Here is a 12,581-nt window from a genome sequence, read left to right on the forward strand (position 1 = left end):
GGGAGGAGTGCAGCCTGGTTCTGGTTGCACAGGTGAATTGCTTTCATCTGTGCTCCCAGGGTTGGCTGTTTCCCTTCACCAGGTGCTCAGTCATTGGTTCAGGCTGTGACTTAGTCATTCCCTGAAATGAGATTTGTTCAGTTTTGAAGCATTAACTTAGTGTCACAGACGTCTCAGAGAAGAGAGGAAAGTTAATTTCTCACTCACGAGACTTAAAGATATTCTATTATGTTTGCTGGTACTTTGCTACCTGCTCACTTGGACCAGTGTTTTTTGTTGTAATCTTTGTCTCAGTTTGTGGCTAAGTGGTGTCCCTGCTTGCTTCCCTGTTAAGGAAGGATGCATGGTCCCAGCCATCAGCAGACACAAATTCGTGGGCCTGAGCTGATCAGTTACTATCCTCAGTCACCATTGGCCCTGGGCTGATTGGAAACAATAAAATAAAGACTGTGTTTTATAACCATTTATTATTTAAAAATTTAATAAATGGCAAGTTGATATTTTGGAGTTCAGAAAGGGTTGCTTTGTATTTTGTATTTATGTCTTCCTTTCTTGGTTTCAAAGTGAAGGGTAACGGAAATGACCTAGATTCGGGAAAAAAAAAAAGAAACAGAACAAGAAAAAAAGTTGTGTGTACTCTATTTACTGGATTGGATTTTAAGTAACTGGAAAAACAGGAAGAAACAAGCCCTTTTTTCTAAAATTCTCTGAAATATCCTTCCTTATTGTTAGATTTTGTGAATTAATTCTAAGTAACATTTAAACAAGACGTTCCATTTCCAAGTGCACAGTCTGGTACACAGATTCACAAAAAAAGGGGACAAGAGGATACTTCTAGTAATATTTCTGGTACTGATTTTATCTCGTAGCCTGTTCACTTGTTTTACCCCCATGAAGAATTTTTTTCCCCAGTTAATTAGCTTCAGAAAATAGGAAAGATATTTTCTAATATATATGAAAGAAAAACTGAAGATGTTTCCCAGATGGAAACTTCCCAAATTCTGTGATGCCTCTTAGTTATTGGCAACTTCTCCATTTTCCATTTTCGAACAATTCCACATCTTCCCACCCACAGCAAAGAATTGATCTCATTTTGACAGAGATTATTTGGAGGAATTTTGGAAGAAATCCTGGCTGTATTGAAGTCAGCAGGCATTTTGCCATTGATTTGAGCAATGTCAGGATATTACCTGGCTGCCTGTAACGCCCAGAGCTTTAGAGTAAAATTAAACACATTCATTTCTCCTATCAGAGATAAATCTGCTCACTATTCAATAGCCTAGTTTTTGGACCATGCAGAAGCTTAGCTTTTGAATTAAAGTTCCCTGTAGCAGAAAGAGAGAGAGATTCAGGCTTTTAAGGGCCCTTCCACAACACACCATTTGTGGAGTTTACATTACCAGTTTTCGTGGAACTTATGGAAGTCACTGACAGTTACACAGTCAATCAATTACAGTACAACGCTGGGTTCTGCTGGGTTTCATTGCATGTGAGCACTGGGGAAGAATATAAGCAATTGGAAACATACTGGAACTCAAATCTACAATTATTATTTTTTTAACCTATATCCCCACTGTTCTTTCTTAACACTCTGAGGCTTATTATTTGCCATTGATTTCTTGTAATACATTGGAAATACATATGTACTGGTCTCCCAAATTGTAATAATGACATAGTTGTCATTATTATTCCTGATAATATATATTTTTATTTCTGTTCTGATTAAAAGCAAACAGACAAAAAACCTAAGGGAATACAAAAACTCTTGGCCTGTAGGAGAGACTGCCAAGCAGAGGCAAGTGGAAAACACTTGGTCAAAACGAAAGTTCTGCTAAGATAGCTGAGTTCCCTCCTTCCTCAGCTTCTTAACACAGCAGTTTTCCCAAGGAGATGACTCATAGATAGGGACACAGAGGGCAGGCCCTCATGACTACAAGACTGCCTGAGTACAAGTTAGTAGTTATCTCCTTCATGTTAACATCTGCGAACCTGACTCAGGGTCCTATTATGTGAGATACTATACATGCAGAAAACAGAGTGCTAAGGTGATCTTACAGTATAAAGCTGAATGGCTGTGTGGAATGGTCACCAGCACACATTACTCAGCACCAGAGTGACTACTCATCCCAGCTAAAACCTCACATGTATTTCTGTGCCCATGCTCAGTAAAGACTACTGCACATCACCCATTTGGCCCATCTGTACAGCAGGGCACTTGTTGCTACACCATACATTCAGAGATTCTGACTGAACTTCAGTGTGCATGCAGTACCTGTGCACATCTTGGTACCTGTCTGCCATGATGGAGACTCCTCCAAATGTATTGTCCCTGAGGCCTGCAAAGTCCTGACTGTAGTTCTGACAGGTAATTTATAGCTGTCTTTGAATAGTCAAGGAAAAAAAAAAAAAAGAAAAAAAAAGTGAGATTCTGAAGTAAAATGTTGAAACTCAAGAAAAAAGAAAGATAATGGAATTTAACAGAAAAATGAATCATTGTTAAAATTTTTTCCAATTAAAAGATATCAAGTTCAGCATGATATAGTGGAAGGAAGAAGTGTTAGCTTGAATACATCAATGATCATAGTCTCAGAATGGCAGTAAAGCAGATGCCCTACATTTCATATTTGTGTTTATCAAAAATGTGCTGCACATCACTAAATAAGTGATGAAGTGTTTTGTCTGAAACAGTACATGCAAAGATAGTGCTGATCCATCCTAAACCTGTGGGCTTTCATTCCACTATGCCTAAAGCACCAGCAGGTTCTGTCTGCTATCTGTTGTGCAGAGTCTCTGACCATCAATTAAATCCTATGCCAAACTTGGAGTACAACTAACACACTGCAAAAAAAGCCAGTTCTATTGAAAGCTGCTCCTTTTCCCTTTCTTTGGTATTGCACAATACTGCAAGAAGAAAAAGCTTGCGTTTTAAAGTATATTTGTTTGAAGAAACCATTCTACAATTATCATAGAATTATTTATGTTGGAAAAGATCTCCAAGATCATCAAGTCAGACTGTAAATATGATTTTATGTGTAAAATAATCTTACATTTTCAAAGAACTGTGAAGAACTAGAAGTCCCATTTTCATTGTTATTATCCAACTCAGGTAGGAACAGACTTTACATAGTAGAGTATGAGGAATTCAACTGCTTCTGTGTTTCTCCCAAATGTTATATATAAGGCCATGGAGTATTGATTCCTGTTCTTTTCATGGAAGAGGCAGCAAGTCTGCAAACTTCTGCTCTATCCAATAGTCACAGGATGACAGAGGACGTGGTGTGTACTCCAACACACTGTCAAGCAGAGCCCAGTAAAGCCTGCAGGAAAAAAAAAAAAAAAAAGAGAAAAAAAAGGAGAAAAAAAAAAAAAGTACCCCCACATCTTAACAGAGATTTTGCTATTTCAAATAAATTTATCTCGTTGCTATACCTGAAATTCAGCTCAGCTTCTTTCACAAGCACAAAGGCAGTGGCAAATCTCACTATTAATTTCAGAGGAGAGTGATGAAGGTACATCAGCTGGTGGCAAACAGAACAAGTGAATGATTCTGGAAAACCAATTCATCTTTCTGTCACTCCACCCTTCTAGCTTGCAAATATATAGCTGTAGGATCTAACCCCAAAGCTGATTGCATTATCAAGAGCAGGATGAAGTCTGTTTTACACAACTACTGGATCTGGGCAGGTACGAATATATCTAAATATCTTGGTTTATTTTTCTCTTCCTGAAAGGAGAACAACACACAAATAACAGTGCTTACTGGGTTTGGTACGGTGCTTTTATCTGGAGAATTTCTTCAGATTAAGTTTTGCTGCATATGTTTTGAAACATTCAGCCTCTAATAGACAGTTGAAAAGAAAATGATTTTAACAAGCAATAAAACTGGCAGTTCATTGATTCACAAAGCAAATTTCATTTCACTGTGATTGCGAAACCACATCTGCTGAGTTTTCTTTGATCCTCTGTCTCTAAGTGCAACCCCAGCTAGAGCAAATTAATGGTAAAAGATGTCTTTGGTACATATCCCCCTAGCTACCCCAAAACTATCTATTTCAGTAATATCCAGGCCAGCAGTTTAATAAACACAGCAGGATGAATGTCTCCAGGTACCAATGAAAATAAGTTTTTCCAACAGATAGAAAAGAGTACTGCCTGGCTATATCAGCTCTGCACTATATGTACATTAAAAGGACCATCACTTGTTGAAAAAGAGACTGAATCAAGTGGATAATATCCACAGGATGTCAGATAACAATACCAAGGGTATAAATAAGAGCTTATGCTGGGTTGTTGAAACTTTCAAAACAAAATGTTTATCTGATTACAAAAAAAAATGAGCAAGTTATGCACATTTTGGTTTTGTACTCTGCAGATTCTGCAGCCTTTTTCTTCAAGGTAGGCCTGGCAAGGACCCACGTAATGCTATTCTGGACATAGATTTTTGGAATTTCCATATTTAGTATAAATGCCCATTGTTCATGAGAGATTCATATTGAAGATTTTTCCTGTGGATTGGTAGGTTGATTTTTTTCTCATCTGTTCCATTTTAACAGAAGTCTTTACAAAGAGATCATATGCAGTTCCATGGAAGAGTCTGGAGGTCTTAGTGTAGACTACGGCAATATATGCTTACATTATTTTTCACATTCCTGAATCTATTGTAAACAAAATATGAAGCTTATTCAGCAATGGATTTCACAAATCTTCTTGAAAATGCAATAGTGTGACTGCCAGAACATCTCACCTTGAAAATTCTCACACATTACATGCATACCTCACACCCTAATGTGAGTAAGCAAGTTCCTGGCATGCTGGTGGTCACAGGAAGACACGTCTATTTCTCACTCCCACACCAGTGATTTTCAAGCCAGCCTATATGAAAACAAGTGCATCATGTCAGCACTCCCACCCTGGAGCAATGCACAGGGGGTCAAGAACTTGTTAAGTTTCCCAACCTCCCACTTCAGAAGGTGGTAATATATGCAGGGAAGGAATGACTTGACATTTGAAAGTGACCTTAAGGAAGCTTTATCACAGGACTGGCTAAGATGAGAACAAATAGAAACTGTTTACTTGCTATATGCAAAACAGACAATGTTGTTTGCAAAATACAAATCCATGAACATGCAGAAATGAAATGAGCATGAATGTGTAAGTTACCCTTGAGTAAGCAATTTAGCGAATTATCTGTTTTTCCCCACAACAGCCCTTCAGATCCTGCTGTGAAATGCTCAAAATTCATGTTGAATCTAATTAATACATTGTATCTTACATATAAATAAAAGATACATCCACTACCATATTTGATATGTGTTTGCATGCATTTTTATATATGTATATATAGACCCAAGTCTGCTGCTTTAGACAGACAGCATATAGGACAGTAACCAATCATTTTGTAACAATAATGTTTGGGGTGAGCTGTCCGTAAACCTTGTCTTTGAAAGCAGAGGAGATGAAGGCCTGGCTTTCCCTAGTTCTTCTCCCTTTCTCCCCTTCTGAGTAGTTCTTTTTCTCAAACAGACCCTATTCAGTATCAATACGTTCAGAGACACCCACCTCACTTCAAGTAGGCTGCCTGTTGCCAATTGCCTGCCATTCTTGGGAAGCAGCTGATAGCACCATTCCCAGAAGGAAGCAAAAATCTCCAAGATTAATTACTCTCCAGTTAAGTGTGGAAAACACATTTGCTGTGACAAATCTATCATCGTGCAGTATTCAAAAAGGCTAATATCTTGTGCTCTAAATGAAATGGCAGGGACTGTTCTGAGAAGTTTGAATCTCATTTTAGATCCCTGGTGCACGAACTTTGGTTGCCACCCATCCCTGTCAAACACGACACCAGGCCGCGATACAGGGTACCACATCTCCCCCACCTCTGAGGAGATAGATTCTGGCAGAGAGGTGGAGCGAGGAGCAAAATGTTTCTTCAGAGGCAGCAGCAACCAAAAACCCATCAGCACTGACCAGGAGTGAGAGGCTGGGAAAGGGCAACCCCATGAGCCATGAGTGGATCTCTGCACACATGAGAGCACAGGAGAAGGGCAGATAGCAGGAATTGAAGCAGACAAATGAGCATCATTAGCGAACAGCACAAGAAAAGAAAAAAAGGAAGCCAGATGAAAGGGATGGGGGCAACAGCCACATTAATCTTCACCCCTTTGTGCATCATAAGAATTTTCAGGGTTGTTATTTTTGAGAGAGCAAGCTGTCAATTACTACCATCTTACATCTGACTTTGAGCCTCATTTCTCAAATGTACCACAGAGCTATTTTGACAGTCGATATATTTAATTAGAAATAAGTTTTCCAAGATTTCAAATACTGCATTATTATTTTGTTAGCATTTCTCTGTTTTATGCTAAGTTCAGCATAGGCTGAGCTACATCTTTGAACTTTGTTTTGGCACATGTAAGACTGTGTGACAGCTTTGACTTTATTGTCAATGAAAACCAATTAATATACATCAGTAAGAAAAATCTTAGAAAAATAAGGTTCTTCTGGATGATAATACCTCCCTTCAATAAAACCTTCCTCATTCCACAAATCCTTTAGTTCTTCTTTTTCATAGAGATATATAATCCACTTGTATTCTGTAATGATCATATAAGGGCAAAAGGGCTTTAATGATTTTACTATAATTTGACATCAAACAAAAGACACATTTTAAGCAAAGAAATTGCAGATATGTATACAATTAATTGCTAGATCTATTTAGCAGTTTCTTCAAAATGTAAGCTATAAATGTATTTCATGTTCTTAGTTGGTTCTTGCAATATAGATCTTTCTGTGGATACTTTGTTAAATACTGCTTTCCTGAAGCACTGAAAATACAATTCTACCTGCACTTATAGGCCATTCAGATCTGATTTTTGTGTAATTGATGCAAATGAAGCATGTAATAGTACTTTGTCAACTGCATGAAAAATTGCTTTAGGACATTCTAGTTATAGGAGAGATGAGAATGAAGAGAATTTGAGAATCGTGTCAGTGGATTTCATTCTTCCAATGCACAAAATGTTTGTCTTGTCTACTTCCAAGCCTGAATGGATATGCTAAGCTCACCTTCTGGTAGATAAGATACCTTTTTTGGAAGACCTGAGATAATAGCATCTACATGGATGATATCTGAACAGGCCGTATGCATTTGTTAATTTGTTAATGGTTGTGGACAAAACACAAAGCACTTCTGAGTGTTAGGCACACATTTAAAAATAGCTGTTTTAACAGAAAAGTATCCCCAAACACAGAGATGTGATGTTATATCCATTTCTTTTTCATTTATTGTATTTACATGAGAGGCAGACAGCCACCAGACACTAAGGCTGAAACTCACAGATTTTAAGGTCTCAGATATTCAATACAGATTAGGCTGTAAGCACTAAGAAAATATGAGAGCAGGGTAGCCTGCTAGAGTCAGAAGTGAGACTTAAGGTAATAAAAAGGTTAAATGAAAAGTTCATTGTCTGAAATACCAGACTTCCTTACAAGCAAAATTAACAGAATCAAACTCTCAGACCCTGGAGTTAGAAGACCAAATTCCTGAATATTTCACATCTAAGGAACCAAAATGTACTTTCTTCATTTCATTTTAGAGCAGACTTGCTTTACTGTGCCAGTAATTCACTGCTTTCAAAGATGAACCAATTTTGTACAGCTAGGAAATCGTACCTGCTGACCAAGACTCCACTGCTTAGGATGTCAACCAGCAAACTGGTAGAGTTTTCTGTCTGATACAAAGGAGTAAATTGCCTGATAAGCAGGTGCACGATAACACCATTTCCTTTCTCTCTGTACAGAAGGTGAGGTTGTAGAAACATGCAAATATCTTAATGTTGCACTTCATCCACCCTTCAGATTAATGCTTAGCCTCTAGATGACCAATGCATCCTCAATTTTCTGTGTACCAAGGAATGCGTAGGGTGATGGTTTGGGAGCTGACCTTTGGCACGTCCAGGAATGGGACATTGATCAGAGTTGGCACATACTGAAAGCTGTTCGATGTGGAGTGGTATCACAGGTTCTTAACTAATCTGACATGGAAGCTTAATTTTTTGGCACAGTATATAATAAATATTGAAATGTTCCTGCGCCATCTTGATCATTTGATATGGAGCACTAACAGACCTCCATATGGCATGAGTACAGCAAAAATACAGGTAATCTGCATTAATCTCCACAGAAGAGATGTGTTCTTTTTTGCTTGTGGCTGATGACCTGTTCTTTTACAAGTCAGATTAATTTTGACCTTATTCAAATAAGGAGATAGCCAGCTAGACATCTGCATGTACAACTGAACACAATGTACATGGATGTACTGTTGTGCATCCAAACTAGATGCATGTGATGCATGCGCATTTGGAGTTGTACATGGACTGAAACTTAGTGGGTGGATTTAAGTTAAGGATTTAAAAATAAAATATTCAAAATCAGTTCACTCCTCTCTGGAGACTGAAAGTGAATCTCATTTAAGCTATGTTTTGAAGAATACACTCACATATTGACCAACAGATATCAAAGAATCTTTTTTGTGCCATATCATACGCTTGTATATAACTTCCTATGCTGGTTTTTGAGCTGAAAAGGCATAAGATCATCTTTCAATTATCCAAAAAGTTGAGTTTCTGGGTGCAGAAGCAGCTCTTTATCCTATGTGAAATCTACTTAACACTAGGATTTCTGTGTCCCTATGTGAGTAGAAAGGGGAAGAAAAACAGAGACATTATATCCCCTCAGTAGGCTTAATCACCGGTCAAAACCAAAATACAGCTCAACAGTATTTGTATGAACTCTTTAAAACACTGCATTTAAGTTTGAGTGCCATAAAGAAAAACAAAACCAGCTAAAGTAATGTGCAAGGTGATGCTTACATATCATGACTGCTTTGTGGTCATAGAATCGTAGCATGGCTTACGTTGAACAGGACCTTAAAGATCATCTGGTTTCAATCTGCTGCCATGGGCAGAGTTGCCAGGCACTGTATCTACTCTGTCTTTTTCAAATTGCAGGACAGCTTCTCCATAATATGCAGGGAGAGGAGAGCTTTCATTAGGAGTTCTTTGCAATGCTATTCGTGCTAGAAGGGACACTGATTCAAAACATGGAAGTGCTTTTATACTAGGGCTCTGTTCTTGGTCCAATATGGCTGTACTGTGCAGTCGCCAAAACAGGTGACAAGCCACAAACTTGCATTCTTTGTTCTTTAATTGATAAACATCTTTAAATACCAGCAGTGCACGTGGCTGCTTTTACATTGAAGGATATATTAGGGAAATGTATTGACTTGTTTTCCACTTCACTGAAAACACTTACCGCACAATTTACAGGTAACAATGAGCAAAGAGTCAGGCAATGCTGCTTAACAAATCCACTTACTTAAAGTGCACTTAACTGTAAATACCCTATTCTTGAAGAAGTGTACTACCTACATAGATGTATCATAATGCTTCAATTTTTGAAACTGGAAGGCAGATGAGCTACCCTCCCTAGGGACCATTTTGTAAAATTTTGTGCTCTGGGTACAATCTAGTTCACTCATTGTAAAAAAAAAAAAAAGTATTTTCTAAAGGTAAATCTGTGAGCCCCAGGATTGAGTTGTCTCTGGCAGATTATGTATTCAGAGATGACAAAAAATCACCTACCCCTTTCTTCAGCTGATGAAGGTAGGCCTCCAGCTCCACCATAGCACATGCTGGACACTATAACACATCCCATAAGAAGCAGAATCTTCCTTAACTGAGGGACTAGGTGCACAAAGGAATATTTGAATGACTACCAAGTGCCATACCTTGTCTTCACTGTCATGGCCTTGGAGAGCCATTAGGAAAATCTGGACAGATGTGACTAATCATTCTTGATGCTATTCTTCTGCTCATGGAATAGCACAGGGTTGGATGTCCACCCTCTTAAAAGCCGTCCTGTAAATCTCAACAACAGTGATCCCAGATCCCTCCTTCAGCAGCTGGAGCATGCTACTATGCCAGCAACGTGTGCCTGCAAACAGAAATTTACTCAGCAGCTACCAGAGCCTCTAGCCTCCCACCAACGTACCCTAGAAGTCTGGAAGGGAAAAATACAAATGTGTCCTGCTCTCTGAAGACATTTGAGTATGACAAGCCTATAGAAAGATCTGCATGCTGTATGGACTGCCGTATATAGACTCAAGGCATGGACTGGCCTTGACACTATGGAGTAGAAAACTAATCACCAGAATACGCCCCTCACCTATATATCACCTCCCATGTGTGCTTTTAAGCTGTGAGGTTATGGCCTGAGAGAGGCAAAGTTTGTTCTGTAGGGCCTTGCAGGATCTGTGTGTGCTACTGACTGGTCTGCATCATAGCAGGAGGCGGGAGAGCCTGGATGGAGATGCCACCAAGGGTACAACTTGTTCTATATCATAAGCTTCAAAATGCTTTAGGTCATTATACTCAGTTCTAGTATTTGTTCCATGGGCCTGCACAAAACTTGTTTGACAGCCTCTCTGTCCCAACACACAGAAAAAAGGTACTCAGTTTAGTGTGTTACTCAGGTGAGTGCAGTACCAATGTTTCACAAAATGGCTTATTGAGGAACAAATTATATGAGTGTCACTGACCTCTGCAATAAATGTAGATATTTTCATAGTGTATTTCATAAAACAGACAAAAAAAAACCCAACCAACTTGATTTTATTTTTCTTTTAATATCACTTAGCTAAAATGTTATGTTCACAATTGCTCTCTACAATAAATGCAAATGTAAAAGAAACATGGGAAAAATTAGATCTCTAGCAAGAAAAATAATTAATAAATAAAGAGCTGAATGTAGAACAGACGGATGGCACCTGGCTCTGCATAGCCCTGGGTGACAGTTACATTATTCCTATACAGGAAGGAAGGAAAACACATCTGTGTCAGTGTTGCACATACAAATTTAGGGCTCCTGACATTGTGGGGTCTGGAGCTATTAGATATGTCTAAACCAAACGTAAGTTCTCATTTCAATGTTGCCTACGCACCCCAGCACTGCTCCCATGGCCTGGAGGACGCTGTCTGTGTAGGTCAGATTACAGCCATCTCATGTGCCTGGGGTCAGGACAGCTGAGTACAGCACACCATGCTGCTCACCACCCCGCAGCAAAGCCAGAACACAGCAGCAGCCTCTACTGCTTCATCTTGCAGGCAGCTTCTCAGGAGTACTAAGAAGAAAGTAATCCCAGTGTGGTCATGCCACATCTTCCCTTCTGAAATACACCTCATATGGGACCTATAGAAAGCACTATGTCATACACTGCATTCAGAGCAAGTGGACTTGCAAGCGGGCACTGAGACCCCTCTGAGACTTGTGACCTTCTGTGCAGATTTTCTGCAATACTGCCTCCAGTAATCTAGAGTGCTGTAACATTTTATGACCATATGCAATTTCAGAAATAGGATGTCAGAGTTGACAGTTCATCCTTCCTGCACAGCTATTGACTGTGACAGTAAACTCATCTTGAGTTAAGCCCAATTTGAAAGATGATTTGAAGGCAAGTCACTGAAAAACACACAGGCTGTTTCAAATGCAAACAGCGAGGCCAGCGACTGTGCTCATTTGCCTTAGGTTCAGATACAAGGTCACACAGTAGGAGAAAACAAAAGAAGAATCCGCATATGCTGCATAATGGGATGATTTTAATAACAAAATAATTCATTCTCACTTCATATTCAGAGATACATTCAATCAGCCTAAAGGTAACCTCCGATCTCCATGGGCTACCTTGAGTTTCCACTGGTTCAGGTAACGTGTATACCACACATAGGAAGTTAACTTCTTTGGTCCTCTCACACAGAAACACTACTTGAAGCAAAGCAAGGGAAGCACAGGAGCCACCACTGCTTTTATCACCAGTGCTCGTTCCAACCAACCAGCAAAGACCAAGCTTCTCTATGCCAGAAAGGACCTTGTATGTCATGTTAGTAAGGTGAATGGATTAAACTATTGTCAAAAATCACAACTCAGGACACTGAGACCAGTGATAGAGAAAAAATAGGCCTTCTGTCCACACTTCTGCAGTAAGGCAAACATTTACAAATAACTGCTATGCCCTGCCTATTATGCTTTCAGTACCACAACCCTGTCAACACTCAAGAAGGATTTTATCAAAGCTGTTCTGTTTTTAAGCAGCTTATCAGAGTCACCTATACAAAAAGCATCTTCAGACTCGACAAAACATGTTACAAGGTTTGTATTTCATGTTTTTAACTACAAAAAACAGCATAAGCTACCTCTAACTTTTAATGCTTATAGCAGTTCATTCATCTATCAGATCTTCAGATCAGTATCTCCGAACTTTGCCCTCCCACATCTTCAAATGTCCTTGAAACATCTGGTAATGAGCACCCATCCTGTGTGACTTTAAGTCTATCTGTTATTTGTTGACATGAACGTTCCATATTTAACAGAGTTTTCAGACTCGCAGAATTCTCAACAGTGCTTGTAAGTGAAGGTATTTGTAAGATGTGAGCAATGCAAAATTTAAAAAGTGAATTGCTCCTTTAATCTGTTTAAGAGAACTAATCCTACTTCAGCATCCAGATACACTGGTAAATTCTGCTAGA

The sequence above is a fragment of the Meleagris gallopavo genome, chromosome 1 (assembly GCF_000146605.3).
Source record: "Meleagris gallopavo isolate NT-WF06-2002-E0010 breed Aviagen turkey brand Nicholas breeding stock chromosome 1, Turkey_5.1, whole genome shotgun sequence".
Taxonomy (NCBI): Eukaryota; Metazoa; Chordata; class Aves; order Galliformes; family Phasianidae; genus Meleagris; species Meleagris gallopavo.